Raw genomic sequence first — 15,146 nt, forward strand, 5'->3', positions numbered from 1 at the left:
TCCACAATGCAGATATTACTAGCTTTGAAGTTTGTTTCGGAAGACTTTTTTGTACTTGAATATTCAATGGGTATGGTCTTCGGTTGAATTACGTGTAGCTTTGAATTTCACTTCGGAAGGATTTTTTGTACTTGAATATTCAAGGCAACGGCTATCCAGGCAGTTCGTTCGACTGCCCGGATGCCGCATTCTCATGCAGATCCCCATCGACGGCATCCCCATGCATGGTATCCTACGTCCGTCCTGCTGGGCCGTACTCTGACAGATTCGGATTTGATCCCAATGAGATATTGACTTCCTTCAACCCCAGTCGACTTGTCAGGGCAGAACATATCTTTTGTCCAGATTTATCAATCTTCCATCTACTGGCATTAACTCATCAAGAACTTCCCGTCTACGTACTGCTGGTTTCTCCAAACATCTCCAAATACTCTGGTAAACATCTCCAAATGCGCTCGTTGCATCATATGCCCAATCCCTGTAAATATCTCCAAAGGCGGCCAGTGTTCTCCTTTGTAATCCAGACTGTTGCCCACGCAAATGGAGTCGGGTGGAAGTATATTGGGCGTGGAAAATGGGGCATTATTTTAAAGGATAATGTGTAGTGGCGGTCTGTATTCGTTTTGTAATAGAGGAGTTGGAGGAGTTGCAAGGTATCACGATAAATATAATATTTGGGTTGAAGAAGGAAGTCTACTGCAAGCAAAAACAGTAAAGAAGCTCTGAATATAATGTCTTTCTCTCATCCTCTGCAGATAATATAAGAGCGTTAGTATTTGTGCAGTAGTTGAAGCAGCGATTTCACAGACCCGGACAAAGATTCTGAAGTCATTGGAAAGGCTAAGGTTGGCACCGTCCAGATAGCAACAAAATACCCAGGTTTCTTTCATTTTCCTTTGAGTACGAGGGTTTTGTTATTTTTTTTCGTTTTATTTAAGCATGTTAGATAGAAGAATATAAATATTTTACTATTTATTTATTCCAAAATATTTTAGAATATATTTTGTTCATTTGGTCTAAAATAATCATCTTTTAGAATTGATGTCATTATAATTATTTAAATAATTATATTATAATAATAATAATTATAATAATTATATTATAATTATAATAATTATATTATAATTATTATTTAAAAGAACTCATTTTTTCCTTTTTTAAGGCGATCTTCTTACATCCATATTAGATTAAGTCTAGTAAATTTTTTAATAAGATTTCAAAAGTACTAAACATGATATCATCCAATGTGAGAAGTGCTTGGTGATCAACCCAAAATATTAAATTAAAAACCTCCACTTAAAACAAGTGGATAGTAAATTTCGAGACTATGTTTTTAAAATTAAATAGAAAGAGCCATAAGAGAGAAGAACTAGTGAGATAATAGAAAATAGAGATGGTAAATAAATATTAAATTTTTTTATTTTATTATATGTAGTAGAGTTGTTTTGGTTGTCCCAATGTTTGTCATAATGATCTATTTGTCACTTTATTTGACATTTAACATCTTTAATTAAAATTTTATATTTAATTTAAATATTAGAAAAAAATATTAAATATTCACCCAATAATGATATATAAAATATAAACAATTTAATTCAAAGACATTAAATATATATAAAAAAGAGCATGTCATAGACTAATAACTAATTCTTTCTTTATAAAAAATTCACATGCCTTCTTAAATGTAATTGTCGAATTATCAAAAAGATTAGGTGGAATTACCCGTATATATAATAGTATTCATTTTCAATGAATATTTTTTAATCTATCAAATTGTGATACCCTTTAAGGGTAAAATATTTCATCATATTATAACTAGTCATAGTATAAAAGGGAGGTAGAAGAGACCTAACATGGCCACTTTGGATCACCTTCAATCATTCTCCTTTTTATATAATTTCTTGATAAAATCTTTGTAGTCTCTTAAACTTCTTTTCTTAATCTTCAATCCTTCACATTTGTGGCTAGTTACCTCATCTACGAGTTTAGTTTTTACAATGAATTTGATGTTTTTTATTGTAACAATTCCCCTTTGCAAAGAATTAGTGGATTAGGTCAATAATGACCCATTATAACCCTTCACACAGCCATGAAATAAGCAATAATATCTCTCATTTTAAATGTGTCTCACAATTCATCAATCTACATTAATTCCTTCCAATTCTTTGGTTATATGTTTTTAGGAGCCCCTCAAATTGGGTTGTTATCCATAGCAACAAAAAAAGGAAAATAGAAAATGATAGGATAAGTAGGCCTACAAAGAAAATTAGGACTAAAAGGAAAATAGAAAAATTACTAAGGGTAAGATTGACTGCTTAAATCACACAATAATATCTGCTCTACGCTTTAAAGTGTTAAACACTAGAGTTGACTGAGACTCTAAATGCTACAAATTTACAAGGATATAGTAGGACTAGTAAATGTTGAGTTCATATCTTAAATTCTATAAATGGCATTTTTGGGGCTTAATCATTATTGACAAGTTAGTATTAAAGAATATACTCTTTTGTTCTTATCTTTTATATAGATGAGAAAGATCTCATCTCGTAGTTGTTAAATGCTTATGAAGATGTTATTCCATAATTTTTATTACGGGAAAATAGGTTTAAAGGGACCTCAATCCCTTTACAAATAGATTTTGAGAGGGCTCTGGAACTCCACTAAAGAACCTATTACAAGGATAAAACACTATAAATTAGCAACTAACAAACAACTAAGAATCAACATCCTAGTGTATGCACCCTAAAATGGTCATCTTGACTATGTGCCCCGGTTTCATAATTTATTTCAAGCTTGAACCGATATTTATATCACCATTTCCTTTGATGAAATTAAATTATTTGAATTATTTAATTAATCATTATTATTTTACATCAATCTTTTTGATTAAATTGGAGTTAATTTATTTATTTAATTTTAAATAAATGGTTGGATCATCTTGATTTTTGTATTATTTAATTAAAGGAATTTGCTCCCTTTTAATTAAATAAAACCCCTCCTCACTTAATTTTATGTGCAACAATTATTATTTTAAAAGAAATAATTAAATAAATGTCATACACTTTATTTTATAAGAAGCAAGATTATTTTACATTTAAATAAAATAAAAACACCCCTTCATCTTATAATTTTTATGGAGTTTTACACTCCACATCTCTTAATTAAATGCTAATTGCACATTCTCTTATGTGGGTCACACCTTTTCATTTAATTTTCATTTTCCCTCTAATTTGGGAATGCCTCTTGGCTTTGGTATATAGGAGACCTCCTTCCTTCATTTTAAAGGGAGACAATTTTATTATTACCATTATTTGGAGCTTTCATGCGATTTCCTTGAGGAGGCAATTTTATTGTCACCATTATTTGGAGCTTTCATGCGATTTCCTTGAGGACTTGGAGCATTCTTATGAGAAGATCATGACTTATGCTACCGTTATGATAGACATTTTTTGAAGCTTTCTTGGAGACTTGGAGATATCTTGCATGCTCATTTGAATCTTCCATTCATTAGATGTACTTGTGAAGACCAAGGCTAATGTTCATATGAGAGCCACCACTTCCAACCTTTGATGGTCTTTGCACATTGATGATAGGAAGCTACGAGTCAATCCTTGAGATCTTGCGCTTTCATGGTGTTATTTTGAAGGATTTCAAGTATAAAGATTCATAAAAGTGTGTTTGCATATTTGTCCACATTTTTCACACACATTTTTGGCGCCCACCATGGGGCAACCCACCTCTTTCATGCTGGTTTTGGATATTTTTGGAGCACACCCCTTGTGTAGAGTTGCTTGGAGAAGAAAACCGTAGATTTTCAAAGATTTGATCAATGCATGATGTGAGACTTCATTTGGGTTATTTGCTGGTTATTATCACTCTTAAAAATCAAATTTTCAGATCTAACCCTAGTTTTGCATAAGTTGGATATATATTGCATATCTTGTGTTTGCTTATTTTTTTTGTTGCTTTGTTCATTGTGAGCGAGTGTTCAAGTGTAAATGAAAGGTACAACAGAGAAAAAACGTGTTGCAAGGATTACTAGGTATTTTGCTGAATCTCTATAACATTTGGATTTGAAACTAAAATGAACATCTCATGTGTTTTGCTTGAGTGCTTTTACATGCTTTCATAGATTCACACTTCATTTGGTGCTCTAAAATTGGATCTAGATTTGCTTTCATATATATATGTTTCACATAGTAATTAGGCCCTATGAACACTATTTGAGAGATTTTGAGAGACTGAGCTTCATTCGCTTTCTTTACATGCGAAGCTCCTCTTGACGACAGATCCCCTTGTAGGTAGGGAAGGATATTTGTCATTGTCTCACTATTATGCTTGGGTTTGTCCTCAACATCTATTAGTACTTTCTCTTTTGAGATTGGTGGTGTTTGTTGTTGGATTTTTCAAAAAGTTGGTAAGGTGATTTCAAATTAGTGTGTCAAAGAATCTTGTTTCCTATGTTTGGGTAAGGTGAAGAGGCTAGAGGAGTATGCTCCATTCCCTTTTGGGCACATCAAAAACTTGGAACCCTTAAATCCAAACCAAGTCCCCATTTGGCACAACTTTGCAAGTCTTCCTTGATTAGAGAGGGTTAAACCGTAGTGGACATTCCCTTTATTGGGTCAACCATGTGGATGGAACCTCAAATGGTAATAGCCATTTTTTACGTGGTAGTAACAACTGCTATATAAATGTCTTTGTGGGAAAAATCTCCACGGGTGTAGTCTTCTGTTGGGTTGTTGGATCTCCTCAGTATCTCCAATTGGTTAAATTCTTGGAATATGTCAAAACCTTGGTACACTGGGATTAGATTTCGCCCACTCTAGATTGCAAAAGCTGCATAGTTGACCATTACTAAGAATCTTAGTGCTGCCAAATTTTCTTTTCTAGGACTGTGTGTGATTGAAAAATATTTTGAGAACATACATAGTAGTGGTTCTAAGGATTAGATTCATACTACGATACTATTCTTGTTCATGCACAAGGTTGCTTTGTTTCTTGCCCATTGCTTGTAGATGTTTGCTTGAAATCCCTGATTGCTGTTCTATGTGCCTGATTATTATTTATAAATCTGAAATTGATCTTAGTTGGTTAAAAAAGGACAATTCATCATTCATCATTTGGACTCTAGGGTAATCGTGTTTTTGTCATTCCTGAGTTGATTTAACCACTATGGACCTAATCTTGAGCATCTAAACTTCTTGTCACTTTGGATCTTTGCATCATAGCTATCTTTGAGTTAGTAAGTCTCGTCTTATATTTTTGCCAACATCAAAACTTGCAAAGTTGGAGATTTCCCTAGTGGAGAAAGTTTACTTTGGGATTCTTTGATTTCATCCTTGGATTGTGGGTATTCACTTGTCTAAATATATCAATTTATCTCATATTATTACATTTTATTATAGAACATTATAACTCTTGGATAATTCCACAATTGTGAGACCAACAGTGGCATATTGTGTTAACCAATCGTGAGATCTCTGTTGGCTAATTAAGTTAATGAGAGTGATAGATAATTACATTATTACATCTTATTAATTGGACAAGTGATTACTTTACTACCCAAGAGTGATACCAACGCTTCTTGGAGTCTTCCTCTTTACTAGTGTTTTCCCTCTCATGCCGGTTATGACTAGGTTTCAAGTGAGTCATAGTAAACAACCTCAAGTTAACTTTGGTCAATTACCTTTAGTTCCAACTCATAAAAAATGTAAAGGAAAATAACCTATATTTGATCAAACACCTAAGAGAAAAACGGAAATTGAGTTTACTCCTCCTAGCAATCTTGGTAAATTGAACATACCTAGGCCCTCTTCACTTTTTGAGCAAGACATGTTATTCACTAGAAGCAAAGATAAAAGCATGGATGACATGATAAATGATAGATTATTGAGGCAACATGGGGTTGAACCTTTGGGATCTTGCATATCTCATGAAGATATTGATGGAACTACCTCAACAAATGATTTATTTGGAAGAAATCAGCACTACTCTCAATTTCTTGCTCCTCCGGGATTATCACCTAAATCTTCTGACCCGATGGATGATAAAATCAGACAAGATGAATTGGAAAAGATAGCATACTCGGAGAAGAAAATATTTTTGTAAATTATGCGTACTTCAGAGATTTTTATCACGTATTTGGGAGATGTTTTGTCATTGATGTCAATATAATTCTTTCCTTTTGTTATTATTTTTGCCTGTCTTGGTCATCTCAAAACTATCCCATTGAGATTACATTCCATGTTAGTTGTACTCAAGTTCATTCAAAATTATTATAAGCTTAAATTAATGTACATACATAACAAGAAGCCTAGTATTAAAAAGTAAATTAGGTAATCATCTTTAATGACACAATAAATGAATTAGTTAGCGATAAATAATGATGAATTAGAATATATGACTAGTGGACTAATCAAATTAGATTTTAATAAGTATAGATTTATAAGTGGCAACATGATTTCCTAGTAAAGGTTTTGAAATTATAGAAATTTATTTTCTATATAAGAGGAATTCACTTATTAGGGCAATATGAATCATTTTCCTAGGCTTGCACTAACATGCATCTCATTACTAGATCACAAGATTACAAAAATATAGAATAAAAAATATAATATCAACTTCTAATATAATTTTGAGAAATAATTTCATTGATGGTATAGTGAAATTATTTCATATCGAGGATATAATTATATTTATTGTGATTTCAATATACTAATTGTTTTATTGAGGATATATATAACAATCCCTATTAGTTTTTTTAACATGTTTCAACAAGTTAAGGACCAGTAATCATATTAATATTCCTTAGAATGGATACAAAGTTTATATGGCAATCACTCATCAAACTACCTGCACAAGATGTCCCCAATGAAGGAAATGATTTTTCAAGTGCACAACTAGAGTGGAAACCTATTGGACATCATAATGCATTTATGGGTTTATGTGCTACTATCCCTCTTGAGAGACTCTCTCACTTTGTCAAGGGAGAAGGTCTACTGGATGGTACAGAAACAACATTCATACGAAAAGAACATAATGAGAACTTGACAAACCCCACTAACCATGCTACCAAGATGTATTCAAGGTTTGTTTAGATTTAGTATAATAATTAAGCATGCAATATTCTAATTTTTTAAAATTTATTGTTTATAAATTGGTATAAATATATTTCTACATGTATATACAGATATCATTGTGCTTTTGGACCTGATGATAATAGAGGAAAACCCCAAATAGAGATGCAAAGGTTACCAAGGTTTGCAAAGAAAAGGGGTTGTAAAATGCACTTTTGTGTTAGAGTTATGTATGGAAGACCATATATTGCCATCATTACTTATAATGAGATTAGTCATCAAGATGCTAATGGCGAATTTTGTCATGGAAAGGATGACCCTTCTGGTGATCCAAGGAGTATGATTGCACCGAGATTGTCAAATGAATATAAATCTTATATTGAGTCATTGTTATTGATGGGTGTGGGAGTTTCCACAATATGTGAGCAACATTATTTGGATCCTAGTCTTATGAAGTTAATGAATAAGAGGGACACATTTCTACTAAGAAAAGATGTAATGAATGCATGGATAAGGGTGTGTTCCCTTCGATCACAGAAAAAATGAAAATGATGCCAAAAGTGTAAGTTTATGGCACGTAGAGGAGAAAGACAACTTCTTCTACTATAAAACACCAATAGTGGAGAAAACATTCCATTTATCATAGGCATTCAAACACCATGAATGCGAGAGATGATGGTGAGATATTCACATAACTCAATTATAGCAATAGATTCCACTTTTTCAACAAACAAATATGCCGTGAGTATACCAATGTCAACTATATTAATATATTTCAGTTTAGTTCATCTAAAATTTATCTAAAATATTAATTTATTGATTTCTTCATGTGTAGTATGAGTTATATTCATTACTTGTATTTGATGAACAAGAGGCCGGTGTACCTATTGTGTGGGCCATATCCTCAAGAAATAAAGTTGAGGATATACATGGGTGGCTAGCAGAAGTTTACAAAAGAGGCAAGCAATGTAAAGAGGATTGCCAAGTCAATGCATTCATGACAGATGACGCTAGTGTTGAGATTGAAGCAATCAGGTTTGATTATCCTCCAATTATATTTGATATATAGGTTTTAAAACTATACATTTCATTATTTAAACATATAATTTTAGTTTAATAACTGATTGTGTTTGAATGCTACTTATTAATGCTTATAATGTAACTTATAGATTATCCTTCAATTGTCAAGTACTTTTATGTATTTGGCATGTACGCAGGGCATGGTTGAAGAATGTCTACAAGTGAGTCATTCTTACTTAAAATGCATGTAAAGTTATATTTGTTAACATCATAGCTTGATATTATGTTTTTTATTATAGGTTTGTAAGCAATAAGGATGTTGGAACAAATATGTTCACTAGACCAAGTGAGATAATGTATGCCATAAGTGACGATGGAGATGTCACTACTCATCTACTAAAAAAATTTATGGACGAATTCAAAGAACAAAAAGAGTTTATTAATTACCTTTGAAAGACTTGGTGTTATGATGAGAGACACATTGGTAAGATCATATACATTATTCATTACATTAGATTTTTATTTGTATTGCTTAGTTCTTTTATTATATATATGCTAAGACATTATCATACTTTTTTTCATAAAAATGTGGGCAAAAAACTTTAGAGGTTTCTCTCACGCGAATCAAGAAACTAATGCTTCCATAGAGTCATACCACATGCACATCAAGAGTCACTACTTGACCAATTGTTCTAAAAAATGCACAAGGAGAATGAATTGGCTTATTCATGTTCTTCTTCATAGGGTAGAGCCATACTATAAAAATAAGAGATACTTGCAGTTATCTGGGTTTCTAACCAACTTCAAAAAGGAGAGATACTGCATAACTTCTTTAGAGAGATAAAAAAGAATAGCAGATACAGATTGCTACCAAATGACCTTCCTGATACATTTAAAGTCAGAAGTCAAACAATTTCAACCAAATGGTATCTTGTAAGAAAATTTGGACCAAATTTGCAAGTGTGTGATTGCGAGTCAGCAAAAAGAGGTAACACATGCAAACATGTGCTGAAGATTTTAGATCTACTAAAGAGAACCAATATAAACAAGTGGTTGGTAAGTTTCATTTGAGAGTTAATTTTAATATTTATATTATATAATTGATTATTATATTGTTAAGACCTACTTAAATTGATCTTAAATACAAATGATGTTACTGCATTGTTTGAGGATTATGACAAAGATGGAGGGAATTTTGGTCATGAAAACTATAACATTGGTCATAAGAATGTGTTTTTACAAGTAAATATTAAATTATTTTATGGATGAAAAAGTTAAGTGATTCCTTTTCCAATTGCAGATGGTTCTACACCTTCAGAAGATCAAGATGTGCTTCAAGTCAACATTGGTGAAGCTGAGAGAATTGGTAAATTTTAATACCAAAATTTTTCTTAAGAAATATTTAGTCTTTTAAATAGTACTTTGACTTTACATTTTTTATTTTTTTACTACAGATGGTGTGAGATCATTTGATACTTCTCATGATGAACTTCAAAATTGCATTGATTATGTAAATTCATTTATCCAAAATTTGTCAACTAGAGAAGAATATGAAAAACAAATATTCATTAAGCATGTTGGGAGATTTAGATATGATATACATGCATCTCTTGCTTCAAGTTCCAAATTTGAATCAATTCTTGGCTCAGAAAACATGCCTATGAGGGAAAGTCACCATGATTTAGTCCAAGAAAAATGCGTACGCGTCAATCTATTCATAAACAAAAATAAATCTATGTCTCAAAACTTAAGTGAAAGAGTTGACGAGCATGAACGTTTTCAATTCCCCTCTATACACTCTAAAAAGAAACAGTGAAGAAAAGGCATTACTTGTTCAGGCATAACAATACAAGGAGAAAGAGTTATTCTATCACAACAAGGTGAGGACATTTATTTAAAAGTACTTTATTACTTTCAACATATGGCTCAATACTTGTTATTTTTATTTTATATGTTGAACATGTGTCAATATAAGTTTTGTTGATCAAAGAAATGCTCAACGACATCGATTGCCTTTCTTTATTGATTTGAACCAAACAATAACAGATGACACACAAGTACTAGATGGTAATTTACTCACTATTAACTATTTTTATTAAAATTGATTACTTTGTTCACATTTCTAATTGCATTTAATGCTTTATCAAATAACCAAGATGTAGTTTGTGGAGATCAACCATCAATGCTAAATGTTATTCATCCTCAAACATTTCAACAAATTGGTGGAGGTAATGGAATTTTGATTTTTTTATTGTTTACATAATGTGATACAAATTATGAAAACAATATTCTAATTTAGAATTTAGTTATGATAGAAAAAATAAAAATTTGAAATTATATTTGAGTTTTTAGTTTTTAATTTTATCTAAATGGATGTGTTAAATGTGTATTGTTGTATTAGATGATCAACAAAATAATCAACAATATGCGTTGCCCTTTTCTATTGATCTTAACCAAAAAACAACAATAAGTGGAGATGGTAAGGAAATTATGAAATGATATCCAATTTTCTAAGACCTTATTTTTAAATGAATTTTATAACTAACTCATTCATTTTGCAAGTATTGATGATATCTATATGGAGGATTATGGCCAATAAATTTTGAGACAATCATTAGAGTTTATAAAACTTTATATAAACGTATTCATGATTATATTTGTACAGGCACTTTATATGGCTATTTTATAAAGCCTCATTAGTGTTCCAATATGTAGTTAGAGTTTGAATATCTAGACGATATAAGGGGAGCCTTTTGGGTTTCTTAACAATTCTAGTTTAGGGATTGCACTTTACACATCTTGAATATTATGAGTAACGAATGAGGGTTTTCTTTTTGGTTCTTTCCCTCAGGAGCTCTTTTTGAACTAGTTTATTTATTATAATATATATTGATATTCTACTTTTGTTAAGAAAAATAATAACACTCATTGAAATTAGACCACTAGTATGCACATGGAAATTCCACCTCTTCTTTTTGATAACTAGTCAATTACTTTTAATAACTTGTCATATTGTGCTCTCTCTCTCTCTCTCTCTCTCTCTCTCTCTCTCTCTCTCTACACACACACACATGTATATATACACACGTGTATATACATGCCTGTGTATACACACGTGTATATACATGCCTGTGTATACACACGTGTGTGTATATACACCTAACGTCGATCATTCGTCTGGTTCATATGACTGGCAAACTGACCCATAAAAAGAAATTATAGGCCCCGCCCCTAATAAACCATCTCTCCATTGAACCCCCTACTATTTGAAAGGGATCGTAGACATGATTGTGCCTACCATTCTATGGGGACCCAACAGTCCACATTTTTCTATGTTATATACATGTGTATATATACATATATCTATATATCTATATATGTATACACACACACACACACACACACATATATCTACACACACACACACACACACACACACACACACACATATATATATATATATATATATATATACATATATATATGTATATATACATATATATATGTATATATACATATATATGTATATATACATATATATACATATATATATGTATATACATGTATATACATATATATCTACATATACATATATATACATATATATCTACATATATATCTAATATATATATATACATATATATCTAATATATATATACATATATATCTACATATATATATACATATATATCTAATATATATATACATATATATCTAATATATATATATATATATATATATACATATACATATACATATACATATACATATATATAGTTCATCAAACTTTATATAAATTTTAGTTTAGGAATTACACTTTGCACATTGTAATTTTATATAAATTTTAGTTTAGGGATTACACTTTGCACATCGTGTATATTATGGGTATTGAATGAGGGTTTTCTTTCTGGTTCTTTCCTTCAAGAGCTTTTTTTGAACCAATTTATTTATTATAATATTTTATGATATTCTACTTTTGTTAAAACAAAAAAAATTAGCACTCCTTGAAATGTGATACTACTTGACATGTGATACTTACACCAATTAGTATACAAACACAAACATTTCATAAAATACATCTAAATTAATTAACTAACAAGATTCTTTATTGTTTGTTTTAAAATCTTAGTATTGCATCAATCTTAAATTTGTTATGGTTGAAAGTTGTTTTTTGAAATTTATTTTATTTGAATATTTGATTTAACTTCAATTCAATTTCAAAGAGTAAATAAAGCATATATATATATATATATATATATATATATATATATATAATTCTAATTTCAATTAAGTGATCCAATATATTTTCATGAATAATATTTTATTTTATTTTATTATTTTAAGAGCACTATATATTTATATTTTTTTATCTATTTGTTACATTCATGAACAAATCAAATTATATAATCAATTTATTAATCTATTATCCATCTATTTCAAATGATCTTTTAAATACTAAAATATAATTATATTCAAATTACTATAATAAGAATAATTAAAATTTTTTTAATTGATTTAAAGTCATTTTTAATCTAATATCATAAAACATAATACATAATAATATAATTTTGTATGACTTATTTTTAACATTCATTAAATAAAATAATAATATTTATATTCTTAAATAATGGATATATATTTAAATAATTATATATTTATCAATCATATATACCTATTCAAATATTGATCATGAATACGATTAAAAAAATCCATATCTTATCAATTTTCTTTTCCAATTATATGAAAAATATTTGTCTCTATTTATTATAATAAAGAAAGTAATTATTATACTTATAATTGAAGTGCTCAAAATAATGCTAAAGCAAATATTTCTTCTCACATTTGGAATAGTGTATGAATAAGATATAATATGCCTACAAAGCGTGACAATAGTGAATAATTATTGCTAATTACATTGAAAATTTTAATAGCAGTTTTTAAAATTTAAATTGTCAAGGTGTTACTCTAAGTCGTGAAGAAGTGTTTCCGACACGATAACTCCAATATTTGCCCGCATGAAGGGAAGAATTAGAAATAAAACCACTATTGCCAGTTGGAAACAATAGAAGGAATGGAGGGACTGAATCTGGACAGATATGAAATATTATATTGGCGGATGTACGATGTGCATTGGCACCTTCATTGACATTGTCAGATCATGCGTTGATGGTATGGTATGGGGAGGGGAGGATGGGGGCATCCAGGCAGTCGAATGAACTGCCTGGATAGTCATTGCCTACAAGGATCCTTCAATAACCCCTTCAAAACTATAACCTTAGTAGTTCGAATTAACTAAATCCATAATTAAATACAAAAAGATTATTATAAGGCATTATTAATGTTTTGTCCTAAATAAATAATTTAATCTTACATCATATTCTGACCTTATAATAAAACCAACCCACACACTTACTTCATCAACATAACTCCTAGCTCCTATACTTGGCCCCTTAGCCAATGTCACAACATATTTACGACATTATAATAAAACCATATAAAAACCATTTTAATTTAAATCCATGGTGCACTTAATCTTTTATTAATCATAACTGTATAGCTTATACTAGTTAAACAATGTTTACATACCACTAACACTTAAATCTTATTCACCTATACTTTCTAAAGATTCACTACTTACCCACTACTTCTATATCAAACAATTTAACATTCATATTAAAAATAAATAATCATTTTCATTGAAAATCTAACTAATCATAAAAATACCAACTAACATCAACATTTAACAATAATCAACAATCCTAATTTTACCCTACTAACTTTAACATTTACTATCAAATCCTAACTTAACATTTAATAATAACTAAACTTAAGAAAAAACATACTAATTAAATAACTTAATACTAAAATAAAACTAACTAATTTAACATCTAGCACAACTCACTAAGAAAATATCTTAACCTTAACACATCCTAACACCTAACCCCCAACTCCTACTACCTTCTTCTTAACTTTGGCAGTTACCAAGAGTCTCCACGTCACCCAAGGCTATCTCATTGCGATCAAACCTAGATCTACCAGAGTACAGCCCAGCAGGACCGACGTAGGATGCTATGCATGGGGATGCCATCAATGGGGGTCCGCATGAGGATGGGGCATCCAAGCAGTCGAACGAACTTCCTAGATAGCCTTTGCCAATATTCAATGGGTATGGTCTTCGGTTGAATTAGATGTTGTTTGGTCTCTCTTGTGGCAATGTGATTTGACATGTTGTTGACCTTCGTGTTAGCTTTGATTATATTGTGGTATAATTTTTTTTCCATGATAATCTTAATACACTTGATGTACCTACAATCTTGTGAATCCTACCCCATCTCTTGTTGCTAGTGCAACCCCTTCTTACCACATGGGTTTGTTCGTGCTTCAACCTTTGGTTGATGAGTGCTAACTTTGTTAGCATTCCCCCTTTGTGGTGATAGTCTCACAAAGAGGATTTTCTCATTTGCCTCATGTGGTGGGGATTCGAGTGAGTATTGCCTGGACTGTTGGCTTCTGGCATGGGAACAAACATTTTCCATTTTCTTATTCTCTTTCTCACATTATGTGAGAGTTGTCTACTCCTTAATGTGGGTTACTTGTTGTTAAGAGTGTTGTTAATGGTTTTTTTTATTTTGTCTTTGTAAGGGCCAACATCTTTGTTTTGATGCTATTTATTATAAAAATATTTGGTTTAATAAAGCTATTATATTTTGAGGGCATTGCTTCAAAACTAAAGATAATCAAAACAATAGATTTGTTGAAACTAAAGATACTCAAAACAATGGATTTGTTCCCTATGATTGTGTATCACTATATTAAGTCTATAATAAGTGTAATAACCCCAATAGGTTATAGCTTCTTCAAACACCAAAATCTTCTCCTGTTTAGTTGTTCGACATTTTGTCAAACACTTTGCAAGCAAGCTATGATACCAATATAATATCCTCTTACAAGGAACTAATATGCAAGTGCAATTCTTTTGGTATTTTTGCAAATACATGGAAACTAGTTATGAAATGAAAAACAATTGACATCTAATAATGACTACAG

The sequence above is a fragment of the Cupressus sempervirens genome, chromosome 1 (assembly GCF_028749045.1).
Source record: "Cupressus sempervirens isolate cs-2001-9-10 chromosome 1, ASM2874904v1, whole genome shotgun sequence".
NCBI lineage: Eukaryota > Viridiplantae > Streptophyta > Pinopsida > Cupressales > Cupressaceae > Cupressus > Cupressus sempervirens.